Below are 14,268 nucleotides of genomic sequence, written 5' to 3'. Positions count from 1 at the left end.
AGTGCTCCCTCTGGTTTTTGCCTCATCTCTGCACCCTTCAGCTGAATCACAGGGGGTTTGCAGGCAGACAAGCTAGCCCCTTGCCTTGTTTTTCAGGTTTACTCAAGAGTTGAAAGCCAGTTCTCAGCATCTCCTACTTGAAAAAATGTGACAATCTTTTGCTTTTGTGAATTGTGTAGCAGGGAAAAAAAGGCACATGAATTAGCATCAGAAATACTGTGTGGTGACATGTCCACATGTCCCCTCAAATTGTTCAGTTGAAGTGTGGCTGAAGAGGGCTCTTGGAATTAGCACTGTTTTTTTGACATGGATCAGTAGTCAAGATGGGGTGGTTCACTGTGTTTTCTGTATTTGTAACAAATTAGTTTTCCCTGTATGCAAGCAAAATTGGAGGAGTTTGCCTTTTGGACTGTTGATGTGGTCACACAAAACGTCAGAAAGCTGTTCTGCAGAAGGACACAATCGTGTGGCATGGTGTTAAATGGGGTGGTATGTGAATCTCATCTGAAGTCAGACTGCCTGGCAGGAGGAAAAAGAGCTCGTTTGGCCAGAGCTCTCTTTGATTTAGCACTAAGAGTTGTACCTCTGGACATACCTTATCACAATCAGTTTTTATAACTCAGAATTGCTTTAGTACATTACCAGGAAGAAATAAAAGCACAAAACAATGGTTGCAAACTTGTGTAGAAAAGCAGACACTGCAGTAACTTCTCACCCAGCTGTTGTGGGCATACGAGGACACCTAAATTAAGACTTCTGTTCTCTCACACTGGTGCTATACATTCTCTTGCACTTGTAATTGCCTTCTGACTGGCAGCAGAATGCTTGCTTTGGAGTGCCACAGTTCCTGGTGTCCTCTGGCACCTAGCCACCTGTCCCTCACTGCCCACTTGTTGCACTGGGAATGGTACCATGCCTAGGAGTGACAGTATCTGTGACATAAAAATTTAGATGAATCCAAGAGAAGTTAAGACAGGTGATCTGTCTGGGAGAACGAGCAAAATCTGTCTTCAGAGGGCTCTGAAGGAACAGGGCTGGAGACCAGTTAACTGTTACCTTCAGTGAGCCCCAGGGAGTAAATAGTGCAGAGAAAACTTGGCTCAAAGCTTTGAGGACTAAGTAATTGCTTGAAGCTTTAGGTCCTACTATTTAGGCTATAAGCATGCATTTATAAGCACTGCAAGTACTGAAGAGAGTTTCTTCTGGTTTCAGTTAATAACAGGGCACATTATGTACAGTTTGTTTGCTTGATTGGTTCATTTTACTGTGTGTAAATACACTCTGGAAACGATTTTTATTTTGTTCAGTGTTACTCAGCTGCCGTGCTGAGAAATAAGAAACCTGCTCTGGTCTGTCTGTGAAACAAAGTGCAGTTAAAATAAATATCCAGGAGGCATATGGTAGGACTGCAGAGAGCTTAGAAGGACAATGGACATAGGAGGCAGTGCAGGCAGCAGAAGGGAAACTTACAGGCCACCTGTGCCATGAACACAGCAACTCACTGGCAGTGTGAATTTGCTCAATAAAAGAAGTTCTGTTGTCCCCATGTGTCGTATGGACCTCCAGCTCCACTGGTCTTGGTGGAAGTGATGTGATTTTGCACTAGGGTAAATGAGAGCAGGATCTGGGCAGCTGTTAATGGGTTTTTGTATTTGAGGGTGAAATAAAGTGGCTGTGTATGCAAATAATGGTGCAAGTGTGACTCCTCAGTGACTTATAAAGGAGAATTCACTATTTAATTGGTGGAAATACAAACTGTTTGGCACACATCTCCTGGTTTGGCTGAGCTGTACTTGACCCGTGACAAAGAGAGCAAAGGTTACTTTGAGTCCTGGGATCCAAGGGGCCAGTGTGCAACGTAAACTCAAGGCAGAGTCAGTGCATGGCTGATTTGTAATTACAGATGCTTATTTTGTGTACAAAGCCAGTTGATTCATTATCTCTTATTTCCATTATATCATCTCAATCTTGATGTGTGAATCTGAGCTATTTTACTTCAAGGGAGTGGCATGTAACTAGATTTTTTTTTAAGGGTTTGATAACACAAAGTTGATTGTTTGATACAAAGATGTTCTGGTGTAACCAGACTGATAAAATTGCTTAAGTCTATGTTGAGAATCTGAAAACTGTAGAGAGATGGGCAAATTGAAAATAACCTTTTTTCTGCTCTTTTAACTCATGCCTTGGAACAAGGATGGTTTAGCTCCTAGAATATAAAAGAGACAATTAGAAGCAATCACGTTGTTGCAGCTTAACATACTGTCACTTCTCAGCTGTGTTTCAGGAGCCAGCTGAACTTCAGGAACTCTGCTCTCACACCCTGTGGTGAAATGATACCTGTTGGCTTAAGCCATTGTCATGTTGTTAAATTCTTAAACTACGGTAATCTCACCACAAGTTTTCAGCTGTCCTTATGCCTAGAAAGGTGGCCAAACTCCTGAGAGCAGGGAATGTTTCTCTTGAGACCAAGATTTAAAAATGCTTTCATCTTTCAGAGAAGCTCCAGAATTTGATGAAGTAAATTCTACTTTTGCAAGCACTTTTTTTCCCCCTTTGCTTCTGTCACATAAAAGTGACAGTATGAACGTGAATCTTGTAGAGAGACATCAGATTTTACTGGGACAAAAGTGCAAGCCCAGAGCTGATGGGGAATATATTTGAGGATAGTTTCTGGCAAAATTTGTACTGGCTGAGAATCAGAAACTCGCTTCAACTTGACATCGTTGGAAGATGCACACACAAAGTGAAAGTCCTGTGTGGCCTTGAAGCTTCTGTTCCTGTGGTACGTGAGGTTTTATAGTGCACGGAAGAATGGAAGCATTCACTTTTCTGGGCATTTGATGTAAAAGGGGCACCTGTGATCTGTTCCAGTCTACTCCATGACTTCAACGGAGTGCTGCACATGCACAACAAGGAGGCTCTCTGGATGGTAACACTGTAATGCAGGACACATTAAATGATGATAATCTTAAAGGAAATGAGTACAACAGTTGCTGCTTGTGTGGATTATAGAAATAACTTGAGAGAATTTGTTCTCCAAAGCAAAATGCTCTCTAAATGCCTGCCAACATGTTACTTATCCTTGTTTACTCCAAAAGCAGCATCTTTTCCCCTAAGCCAAATGGAAAATTAGATTTTCTTATTTAAGTATATGAAGAATAACTGATTTTTTTTTTTTGGGTTACGTGGATGTTAAGTGTCATCAGTGGAAAATCAGGCCCAGGTTGTGCATTGGTTTTTTTTTTTCCTGTGTGTGTTTGTTTGGTTTTTGTTTGTTTTGGTTTGGTGGGTTTTTTTGTTTTTAATGTGTGTCTGGCCAAAGGCAGAGGCATTTTCATTTTCTGTTGCTGTGTTCCTCTTGTCTAATATATAGAAATATTGCTGATATGGTTTCAGTGTGGTCTGTCTTGTGCCTTACCAGACAGAAAACTCACACAACCAGATTCTGCATTTTTGTGTATCTCTGTCCTTGGACTGTTTGCCCTTTTGGATGCAGCTCTCTGGGACAGGTGCTGTCAGTCAGTGCTCCAGAGCCTGTGAGCATTGCTGAAACAGACAGCAGCTTTTCTTCCTCTCTGCTGTTGGGATGAGTTTGAGGGTTGAGGTGGAAAGCTGGTGGGTGGCTGGCTTGTTTTTCTATGTGAATCTGGTGGAGCAAGTGGATTGTGTGAGGAGTCCACTCTCGCTCTGGATGGCACCAAGTGTGGCTGGATACATCAGATATCCCAGAGCTGCTTAAAGTCCTGTCTGCATGCCTACAGCACCAGCCTCCAGGGAACCAAGGTTACTAGAATGGAGGGCATGAGATGCATTAAAAGACAAGACCCTGAAAGTTTAGGAGTCATAGCAGAATAACTATGTACAGCTTGTTTTAATGTTACATTGCATGGTACTTTGTTCTTCCTTGCAGGACTTTTCCAGTGCTGCCTGGACATGTCTGCTGCACTGTGATTGCTCCTAAAGCCTTGGTTTGACAGTAGCCTCTGGGATGTTGTGTGCCAGCACATCTGCATAGTTAAAAGAGTTTGGGAGAAACTGAGGGATTAAAAAAATTACTACTACTCCATTCTCTGGCAGTTCCCTGGATTCAGTGTCCCTCATCTCTGGCAGAGCTGGGCAGCAGGCTGGGGAAGAGAGAAGCACTAGGTTTATTGTCTTTTAGATGATTTGGGCTGCTGATGTTAGGTGCTGTAAGCATTGCTATTTTGAGAGGAGAGTTGTAGGTGAGGGAGAGGCATCACTGTCAGGTGAAATAGAAGGCTAGTACTCTGACTTCTTGGCATACAGGGCAGGCTGTGTGCAGTAAGGAGTAGATGACCAGAAAGTCCTTTTTGGGCACTGTCAGCTTGTCATTATCACTTTGGTAGTCATGTAGCTGCAAATCTACTGATGCCTGCTCTGCAAGGAGCAGATAATTAATTACAAAAAAATGGCTTTGAGGTGCTGGTACAATCTGGTACTGCCCAGAATAACTGCAGAGAGCAGCATGGCCGTGTCCAACAACAACATGTGGCATACATACTGAAACCTCATATATGTATTCAGCTTCTCCTTCATGTTAGCCACAAGGTGAAAATCAGTGTAGCACAGGGATGGGGAAGAGTTTTGATGTTCCCTAGGCTGGGCATAAGAGCAGTTCTGTGCTTTTTGACCTGAAAAGCAGTGGAGCACCTGTGTAATGGTGTAAGGAGGCAGGACAAAGAGGTGGGCAGGCATACAGCTATGGTCTATAGATCCTTGGCAAGACTGAAAGCCCATTTTGGGATGTGGAAGCTATCCTGTGGGTCAGAGAGTGTGGAACTGTGCATCAGAATGCAAGAGCATTCTGACTATATGGCTGCTAAGCAGGGAGCAAGAAAGGATTTTAACTGTTTGTGGTTTCAGAGACGGGATGAGGAGTGATGGGTCAGGTAGAGAAGAGTATGGTGGGGCTGTGGGGTGATTGTACAGTATATCTAGCGCTTCTCAGACCAAACTGGAAATGTTCTGGTATTCTTCAGAAGTGCTTACCAGCATCTGATAGTCACCATGCTGGGCACTCAGCTTCCTGCCCAGAGCACTGAAAATTTGTCCTTTCTTGTCCCACACCTGCAGTAGAATACTTTTCTTCTGGAGAATATAACACTTTCCTGTCCTGTGAAACAATCCTTTTCTGCCATTCTCATGGAGATGTGGTGTGATGATAATCACTCCTAGCGAGGGGCTGGTGAATCACTTTATTGCTGTTCATGAGTCACTTCTTTGCTACCCATTTTTGCACTGGTCTTAATATAATTTCCAAAAGCAAAAAGTATCTTTTCAGAGACCTTTTACTTGTTGTTAAAGAGACAATGCTAGAATTATCTCACTGCATACTGAACCTAAGCTCCCAGTGTGCTGAAGAGCTCTCCCAAATCTGTTGGTGTAGCTGAAACTATTGTCACCTATCTGATCAATCCCTCCCCAGCAGTAGAGACCTTGATTGCAGTAGGGCAAGGAGAAGGAGTGCACACATTTGCCTCAGGCTCTGGTGGTTGGCCGGATAACAACTGAAAATTTAAATCTCTCCTGTGGGTCTGATAACCTCTTGCATGGGAGCAGAAGTGCTCCAAGCTGTTGTGACTAGGTGTACAAAGGCTCTTCTGCTAGTTGAGAGCCTTCAAGTGTAGCTTAGTAAGTGTAACCTAGTAAGGTTGTTTATCTCCATCAGCTTTGCACCTGAAGTGGTGTGAAGAGGACAGGGAGCAGGAGTAAGCAGGTCCCTTGGAATTTCTTTGTCCAACGGGAGAACAGACAGTAGGCTACTGTGGCAATGTCAAAGGTCTGTGATTTGCATCTTATGCTTTGGTACAGGGCTTTTTCCTGGGGAAAAAGGAGTTGCACACAGTGTGAATATGATCTTGTGACGGTAAAGGCACTTGTGGTTTATTCTTGGCAAAGCCTGAGGCTGCTTTAAAGTAGTCTTTATGACAGCACTAATCTGGCAATGGCAGGGTCTGGGAATTGCACAAGACGGGCAGCGATGCCTTTGCACATGACTTCATTTGAAAGGCCAAGCATCTCTGTTAGAAAGATCCAGCCCATTTCTCAGCCCAAGCACAGTGTGTGCTGTGGCAAGCCCACTGCTGCCCTTGGAGGGTATTTCTCTATTGTTTTGTCTTCCTTTCCCTTTCTCTGCCATACGCTGCATGCTGGTGGCTGGTATTTGTGTAACATATTCTGCAAAATTTTAACATAAGACTTCTTTGGAGGGGGTCAGCGTGCCATGGCCTGTGTGTGGGCAGCATCTGACAGATTCCTGTCACTGTTACCCAACAGGCTTGTCAGAAATGACAGCACCTGCCTGTGGACTGCACTAACACAGTGATACCAGCCAAAATGGGAAGTGTTAATGGTATTGTTTGCCCTGTGTGTTCATGTTCATAGTCCCTCCCCACTATGAAAGACACAGTGTGAATGCCTGGGTGGTTAGATGTGTTAGGATGATGCTACCAGATACCATTCAATTCTGAGCAGCCTGTGTGTAACTAATGTAACAGAAAAGCAGCACAGAAGGTTGATTAAGAGTTTTTTAGTTATCAGTGACTTTTCTACGTGTAGACAGGTAAAGAGGTAACCTGTCTAAAGGATTTATCATTCCAGAATTAGTGCTAAGGATCAGATTTTTGTGATTCATTGCTGGGAAGCTCTGTTCTCACACTGATGGTGTGTTTTGTTTCTCTTTTGTGATGAGTTAAATCACTTGAAATCTGTGTTTTCTATCAAAGGTTTATTTGACTTTTTCCACTAATGTTGCTGCCATTAGTACAATTCATGTATGTCATTAGCACTCCACAGTAGAATGCTGGTTTATGCCCAACAGAGGTTCTCAAAAGAGATGTTGCTTCACCCTCTCTTTAAGATTGTCTGCAGTCCAAGCCCCTTGATTTTCCATGGGGTCCCATTGTAAATTGTCCTTGTAACCCACAACCTAATTTTTCTTACTGTGTTCAGTGGAACTATTGACCTCTGAGTTTAGCAAATCAGGTTGATGTTAAGAGAACACCTGTGAGAATTTCCTTGTTGAATGATTTCTACTTGTTTTATAAGTTTTGTGAGGCTGCTTAGTTCTCTGCTGCCCTGAACTCAGATGTGTGACCTTGGAAATCAGTTGATTTGAATGTAACTTCTTCTCTTTGTTTACTTGTTTGCTTGTTTGCAGTCCCCAGAGGATTGTAATTGCAGCCTTGCCTTGTGACTCTTCTGAATTAAGGATCAGAGCCTAGTGGGAATTCCCAGACCAAAGGATCTAGTGGCTACTACTAGCCTTGGTGCCTTTTCTGTGCTTTTTACCCTAACATTATCCTTTTGCATTCTATATGGTCAGTATTTTTTGGGAAAAAATAATAGGTACCTCTTAGGTACCTCTTAAAATTTAGGGAAAAATGGTAGGTCTTCTTTCCCCTTGTGTGCATACATTCTACTTCCTTATGATTTAGTCTTGTAAATTGATTGTATCTTTCCATCCTTATGGGAGAACATTTAAATACCACAGTGTTTTGTAGAGAAAGGAAGGAAAATTACAATAACTCTGCCTGTAGGAGCTCCAATTATGGCAAAATTGCAAATATGAAATGTAGGCCAACAGCTAAGGAAAAGAAGGGAGCAAAGTTACAGATGCTAAATAAAGACAGGATGAGATTGTTCAGAGGCAGGATGAAGGACAGAGTTTCCTTGGCAAGAGAGAGACAATGATATGGGTTGGCTTTACTCCCATTGAATCTGAGTGTTATCCCAGATTTATAGAGATAGGACAACCAAAACCCTCCCCCAGGAAGAGAGATCTTAGCTCCGAGGGCAGCATAGGATACAGCTCAAAGCATGGTGGAGAAACAAGAACAAAAGGAACCAGAAAAGTAGAGAAAGTGAGAGAGTGAGTAGGAAGAAATGCAGAGGGGCTGGGAGCAGCCTGTGACAGGAATGTGTAAATGCAAACTGGGGTCTTGAGCAAAGTCAAAGTGTGTTTTTAGAAAATAACAGTGGTCTCAAGATCAGTAGAAGAGCTTGAACCTGACCCAGAAGTAGAGAGAGAGAGAGAGAGTCACAGCAGTTCTGCTGTGTGTTAGGTATGCGTTTAGAATGTTTTGCCTCTGGAGTCCTCAGTCTCACACAGTCCTGTTACAGCACTGGTGGGCAGTGCAGGTTTTAGTGAGAGTGAGTGCCTGTCCTTGGGCAGCTGCACTGGTGCTGTGTATTCAGTCAGGGCTGTTCCCAGAGTGAAGGTTAGCTGGTGGAACAAACAACAGTGGTGTCTCAGTTCTAATTTAAATTCCCAGAGGCTCAAATATATTTGATAGAACCAATATCAATTTTTTAGAGTGCCCTTCCCCCTTCTTTCCCAAAAGAAAGGAATTTAGATGTAGAGAGAGGAAAAGGTAAGCACCCCCAAATAAATAAATCTCACTCGATTTGGAAGTTAAAAAGAAGAAAAGTTTAACAATAAATTAAAAAGGTATCTGAGGTAGGGAAGTTACAAAGGTATATGGAAGGGAAAACAAATTCAAATGTGTACATACAACCAGAATTTGATGGTAATGGGTTTGTCTGCCTCGTGGGTGATGGCCACGTGGTAAAACAAAGAGAAACCAGGAACAGGATGGTGGTGCTGGTAAGCAGGGAGGCAGGGAGTACAGAGAGAGCGAGAAAGAAACAGGAAGCTCCTCCTGCTTTTACAGACCTTTAGACAGGAAGAGGGAGTGGGCTAACCATGAATCACCTGGTGGTGTTCAGACCTACCCCTGGGGAGGGGTCAAGACCACCTAGGGTCAGGTTCAAGGTCACTCTCCCTGGAGAGTTAACCCTGTACAAGTGGCTTTTTGGAAAGCATCACTAAATCTGCCATAGGCGCAACCTGGTAGCATTTTCCCTAGCCCAACACAGGGACTATGTGTGGAGAGCTCTGTTTGATTAAGCCTGGAGCAGCCTAAGGGCAGATAGACTATCTTGATGCTTTCTTGTCTGCTGGAGAAGGTGGAGGTGTACCTGAGCAACATGGGGGGTACATGATGAAACTTCTCTAAGAGCTCCAATTAGAAGGTGCAAATGTGAGTTTTTAAAAAAGGGTTTTACTGACAGAAGTAAAACTAATAATAAGCTGAACAATTAGCTTTTTTCCCCTTCTTTCTAGGTATTTTAACAGCTAAAGATTTAAAATTAATTCAGAAGAAGTTGAAGCATTAATCTTAAGCTGTTCCAAATAATTTTATGGTACTTTTCTGGAGGAGGATTGCTGTGAAATAATAGAACCCTCTGGATTGGAAGGGATATTTAATGGTCATCTAGTCCAGCTCCCCTGCAGTAAGCAGGGACATCCCTGACTAGATCAGGTTGCTCATAGCACCATCAAGCCTGACCTTGAATGTCTCCAGGGACGGGGCCTCCTCCACTCCCTTCCTGGGCAATGTGTTGTGTTGTTCCATCACTCTGATAATAACAAACTTCTTCCTAACGTCCAATCTAAATCTGTCTTGCTCTAGTTCCAAACCATTGCCCCTTGTCCTTCTGCTACTTGCCTTTGCATATAGTCCCTCCCCAGCTTTCTTGTAGGCCAACTTCAGGTACTGGAAGGCTGCTTAGGGTCTCCCTGGAGGCTTCTTTTCTTCAAGATGGTTTCAGGTTAGCTTAACCATCACTGTGTCATTGTTGGAGGTCAAATTAATTACTGTCTTTGTCAAGTTTCACAAACCATCCACAAATCTATTGCATTTACCCGTGCACCTTCATCTCCTGAAAAGTGAAGATATGTAAAAAAATAAAGGAACTTGGGTGGGCATTTGTTGGGAGTGACAAATCAAAACTATTTTCAGGACACCAGTACATGAATCTATCGAACAGATCTGAAATTTTGTGTGTATTTGAAGGTTTGCTCTTTTTTTCCACTTGTGTCTTTTCCTTTCTTTCCAATCATCATTTCAAAAAATGTCAGAAGAAGCACAACTGAGCATTTCTCATGTTCCCACCTCTGCTTTGGGTTGTGAAAGGATAACATTTAGCACACAGAGACCTCGACTTCCTCTTGGATGCATCTGGACGATTTTATTAGGCAGTCCGCTGTGCCTGTGATCAGTCTGAGAGCAGCTGATGGTGATCCTCGCCAAGTTACAGTGCCAGGCTGCTGATCCATTCTGTGTCTTTCAGAAGACTTGAAAAATTAGATCTGCAAAACATCACTCTCATAAACCAAAGCCTCACCACGGGGACATGAGGGCAGCAACGTCTGTACAGGGTATCTTCACCAGCAATCTTTCGCCCTCTGACAATCTTTTCTTCTCGTAAGATGACTGTGGGTGGTCTTTCTTTGTCTAATTTCTGTCAGCTTGGTACATGGCTTTCTAGTTATGCAGCTGATAGTCATGTTTATAAGAATGGCCATTTAAAAAAAAGAAAGATCAGATGTTTGTTGTTCCATTGCCACATAAATCAAACTTTGTACTCACATAGCAATTCTAGTATAGCCCCAGGAATAGCTTTAGTATTGCTAAGTGTTTGGAGAGTATTGACTACAGAGAAATGATTTTAAGCAGGCTATAATAGTTTCTACAGCTGTTAACCGTTTGCAGAAGAAAGGGAGTATTATTTGTCCGTGTTTAAAATGTGCATGACTTGCATTGCACAGAAGTCAGATTGGGAGAATGTCAGATTTTTATTTTTTTTCTGAAATTCTGCCAGGAAAGTCTTCAATAACTGGAGAAATTCTTTTCACTGGTGAAATCAACATGCAGCACATTGTGTTATTATAATTGCTTATAGCTCACCATGAAAGTTGTCTTTGTATGTGTGGATGTACGGCTTGTTCTGTTTTGTTTTTATTTATTCTTCATTCTTTATTATAATGTTCTTTCCTTTTTTTTTTTCCCCTCCCAGACCAGAAAGATTGTTATTGAGCCTTCCACAAAGCTGAAATAATGCTGTGTGTTAAAAAAATGTTAACAATTTGAAGAAGTTATAAAAATTTATAAGTTGACTGAATACTTTGGAAATTTCTGCATATTTTAATATAAATAGGTAATGCAAATGTTTGTTCTTTGCATTTAGAGGTGGGTCTCTGTTTTCTAAAGGTCTTGTATATAAATTTGCTTGTTAAAATTACATTAGAACAAAAAACCTATTTTTTTTCAGGTTGTATAATGGGAAAAATGTCTTAGTGAAAGACACAGAACGTATGTGGTTATCTCGGAATGTCTGTACTGGTTTGAGCCATGAAATTTAACATAAGTGGCATTAGTTGTTTGAATGACTTCATTAAGTGGATTTAGAGGACTGCCTGCTGCAGTCAGCTGAGGTCCTTCCATTCAGTTCCACAGCTCCTGGTTTGGCCCACAAAGGAAAAGACCATGCTGAAGCTAAGAAAGAAATGAGGAGGTGATTTCTCTATAGATGGTGTGAAGTTCCAGATTGCACTGGTGGAACTTGTGTAGAAATGCAGTCACATAAAATCAAAGAAATCACAGTAGATGAAGGACTTATTTCAGATTAATTTGGTGTTAGCAGTGAGGTAGAGCTCTAGTCATACTTAAAACCATAAAACAGAGCAAAAGACTTCAAAAGATATAAAGGAATAGTAGAAATAGAGGAAGAGGTGGGTGACAGAGTACAGGCAGGTGAGCAAGGACTTCAAGAATGACAGGCAGTTTTATCAAAGACTAGACTCAGATGGTAACAGTTCAAATGTTAGTATGCACTGGAGGTGCCACTTGGGTAGATACCTGATAAGACAGGCATCAAGCTTCTCTTTTTTGCAGGGGAGGGTGGATGGGAGCAATGTGAGTTTTGGGTAGCGAGTAAGTTCCCTCCAGAAGGGATAAAATGCCTTTTAGGTACATACAAGGTGGCTGTGAAGTTAGCTAAAGCTTTGCATTGTCTACCTTATCCTCAGTATACAGAACTCTTTGGGAAAATTGGTGCCTATCATAATGTTACTGGGATTTCACATTTCATGATAGATTCCCTCCTGATATATTTCCTGTGAAATTTTGAAGGTCTGGAAACACTTTTAAACACCAGGTGCATTAAGAAGTGCGCAGAACTAGTGCACGAGAGTCCCAGGTTTCCAATCCACAGTTTTGATAGCTCTTTCCAAAGGCATCCTGGAACATGGTTTGCTGTGTTGAAAGGTTTCCTTGATCATTGTTACCAGTGCTATGAAATAATACTGCTGCTTGGTTGGTTTGCTCCGTAGAAAGCTGCTTATGATTTTCAAAGACTGCTTACCAAATGGAATAACTATGGTAAATGAACCCTTTCAAACTTATGCTCACAAATCAGAACTTGGTTCAGGAAACACTGTTGATTCTTCAGTCTTTTGTGAGTCACTTTGACTGTAACATTCTCTGGAATCATTCATTTTTGAGCGGTTGGTAATGGGGAGTCATCGATTCAGAATATTTCCATGTTCCTTGTCAGTGTGCCACTTCATACTGTATTTATTCTCACAGAGCTTGTTATATAAAAGTACTGTTCTACAGAGCGGAGGCACAGAGAGAATAAATGATGTAGATAAGTCTGTGTAAGGCAACATGTTGCAGAACCTATCTGGGGTTTCTTCAGTTGACGGTGCTTAGCCACTGTATTAGCTCCCCTCTGGTTCTGCAGCACAGTTACATTCTTGCTGCAGCTCTTGGTCATCTACCTAGCATGCCACAAGGCTGCTGCAGATGCAGCAGTAAGATGAGGCTGAACATTATCAGAAAGCTGATAGGATCCGTAGCTTTAGTGCAGGATTATGTGAAATATTGTGATGATTACCTGAGTCAAGTGTGTTTAGTACCCAAGTATAGCATGTTTATATATGCCAGTACTTTGGAAACATGAAAGGAAAGAGTATATGGACAATATCATTGTCAAGAACTGTTACTCTTGCTAAGAGCAATGGCTGTACCTAACACTTTGGCCTTTGAACTTTGCTAAAATGTTTTCCTAATAGTATTTTGTCTTATGAAACACCACATGGACAGACCCCCACCTTGGAGTACTGCATCCAGTTCTGGCGCCCCCTGCATAAGAAGGTTATGGAACTGCTGGAGTGGGTCCAGAGAAGGGCCGTGAACATGATCAGAGGGATGGAGTACCTGACCTTTGGGGACAGGCTGAGAAAGTTGGAGTTGTTCAGCCTGGAGAAAAGAAGGCTCTGGGACATCTAATAGTGGCCGTCCAGTACCTATAGGGAGCCTACAACAAAGCCAGGAAGGGACTTTTTACAAGGGCTTGTAGTGATAGCATGAAAGAAGATGGATTGAATCTTGAGGAGGGTAGATTTAGACTGAATATTAGGGAGAAATTCTTTCCAGCAAGGGTGGTGAGGCACTGGAATAGGTTGCCAAAGGGATGTCATGGATGTCCCCTCCCCAGAGATGTTCAAAATGAGATTGGATGAGGCCTTGAGCAAGTTCATCCAATGAAAGGTGTCCCTGGCCATGGCAGTGGGGATGGAACTGGATGACCTTTAAAATCCCTTCCAACCCAAACCATTCAATGAATCTATGAAAGATGACAAAATGCATAAGCAGAACACAAAAATCTTTACTAGATCTTGTCAGCAGCTGTGAAGATACATTTTAACAATGTTAGGATTTTCCAGGCCTCTTTCAAAATGACTGTGTTGCCTTGCTAAGTAAGCTAATAACTGTGTGTCTTTGTCCATGAACAGTTGGTCTTAATTGCTTCTGAGCAATATTTACTTGGAAGCTCTCAGATAACAACAGGCAATCCAGAGAAGTCTGAACTAATCTCTACTTAGAAACTAGCCATGCTCAATCAGTAAAGTAGGTAGAATTATGTTTGTTTCCCAGGAAAAGGCAGAAGAGGGCAATAGATGCAGGATGTGGAAGGAAGAAGCAGTGCCATGACCCTGCATTTCTGCCTGTTGAGTCAGGGAGTGACATTTAAGCAATTCTTACTGCACCCTATATGAAAAACTGTGATTCAGTTCAAATTGCTGGCTATGCTTAGAGACATGGGGAGGAAAAAGGTCAAGGCACCATCTACAGGTAGCCTTTCCTGTGTTTCAGATGTTAAGGGGAAGACTACCAGCAAGGCAAATGGTCTCTTTAGTGCCTGTTTAAAACAGAAGGGTATTATTTTATAAAATGTTCTCTTCTTTTTGTTTGTTTGGTTCTTTGAGGAAATGAATGTCTCTGGACTTTCAATCTTTAGAGCTGGTGGTTTCCATACCACAGTGATTCAGACAGCATGAACTTTTGACCAAATCCCAGTTTGTTTCCTGATTTTGTTTTCCCAAAATATATTACATTT

This window comes from Pogoniulus pusillus, chromosome 6 (assembly GCF_015220805.1).
Source record: "Pogoniulus pusillus isolate bPogPus1 chromosome 6, bPogPus1.pri, whole genome shotgun sequence".
In the NCBI taxonomy this organism is placed as follows: Eukaryota; Metazoa; Chordata; class Aves; order Piciformes; family Lybiidae; genus Pogoniulus; species Pogoniulus pusillus.
The sequence above is the reverse complement of the archived record's forward strand: the minus strand, read 5'-3'. Positions refer to the sequence as shown.